Source organism: Hydra vulgaris, chromosome 13 (genome assembly GCF_038396675.1).
Source record: "Hydra vulgaris chromosome 13, alternate assembly HydraT2T_AEP".
Taxonomy (NCBI): Eukaryota; Metazoa; Cnidaria; class Hydrozoa; order Anthoathecata; family Hydridae; genus Hydra; species Hydra vulgaris.
The window spans coordinates 5,553,271-5,555,000 of record NC_088932.1 but is presented as its reverse complement, the minus strand read 5'-3'; positions in this window follow the sequence as shown (position 1 = coordinate 5,555,000).

Here is a 1,730-nt window from a genome sequence, read left to right as displayed (position 1 = left end):
TGGTTTTATTACTAAGTGAATTCTTGCTCAAAAGAATTTAAACCAAATTATTAGTTCCCAAACCATTACTTTAAATAAATAAAGTTTTTATTTTAAAATCAAACATTAAAAAGAAAGAAAAATGAAACAAATTTCCATGTTATAAATAAACAGACTTCAATGTTACATGTTTACTCGTATTTTGCACCGCTTACATAAGAATAATCTAGCCTCTAATGATGGTAGCAGATTAAAAATTTATAGTTTTTTGAAAATAAAATTAAAAGTTCTGACAAGAAAAAATTTAAATATATGTTTAAAAATATACCTTATTTTATTATTTTTACTAGATTATTTGGATCAACTAGTAAATAAACAATTATATAAACATAAGATCTAAAATTTTTTTTACCTGCATTTACAATCTTTCTATGTGTTTTAAAATATATATCTAGCCTATCTAGCGTCTAAAAACGTTTAGCTGCTATTGGTTGTTTTTTCCCGTGCTGTGGCATTTTGTAAATAAACAATTATAACAAGATAAATAATGTTCCACCCTGAGTTTGGTTTTTACGCAAAGCCTGGCTTGGGGTGCCGAACTCGGGGTAGGTACCCCGAGTTTGACACGCATACCCCAATACGGATATCGAAAGGTTTAAAAATAATTATTTTGGCGGATATTGAAAGTTTTAAAATTAATTATTTTTGCGACATGCCGATTTTTTTCCAGAATTTTTTTTAACGGATTGATCCGTAATATAAATTAAATAAAACTATTTTTGATTATTAAGGTACAGATTTATGTTATAATAACTATTAAAAGTACGGATATTTATTGTCGATGTTCTTTATTAAAAGTACGGCTTTTTCTGTAAAGAATTTAAACAAAATTAAATATATATTTTTTAGGACAAACTTATATCAATGTTTTGGCACAAACATATGTCCATAATTTTTATGGAGAGTTGAATTAATATAATAATAAAGTTATATTGAAAAAATGTTCAACTGTGATACCATTTTAGTTTTTTTTTTAATTTTTTTAAATTAAGTTTTTATTGGAGCTTCCAGTAAATTGCCTACATTCTTTACGCGCTATCGGCGAATTTCCTCTTTTATTACCGAGGGAAACTTTTAAGCTCAATATATTGAAAATAAGTTCGGTAAAGAGAGTGCAAAAGCGAAAGTTTTTCCTACTGATAAATAAAACAAAATTAAACTGGAATCAAAATTCATTATGAAAACGATATTTATTGTATATTACTATTGCATTTATAAAAACGATAAAAGGTCAAGTACATTAAATTAAATTAAGAAAATATTTGTAGACTTTTTTTCCGAGAATGTAACTGAGCCTACATCAAAACAAACTTTTTGTTGCGGGAAAAATCTTTTAGGGAAAATTATATTTACACGTGTTACAGAATAAGGTTTTTTTGCACTCAATAAAGAGTTTTTTCATAGAACAAGTTATTAAAGTATTCATTTGGAAACATAATATTATGTGAAAACTGATAACATTTTAACAAGTTTAGTAAAATTCAAAGAATGTAGATTTAAAAATAACTTTTATAAACTTGAGCATCATCAAGTTAAAACAATATTAAATTGTAAAATTGAAAGTTTAACACATTAAACCATTTTGTTTAAATTGTATTTTCTTGCAGCATATTGTTGAAGGGCAATTACTGTGTTTAACTTCAAATGCTTATAAACAAAATAATATATAATTAAGGGTTCAACGGGATTCA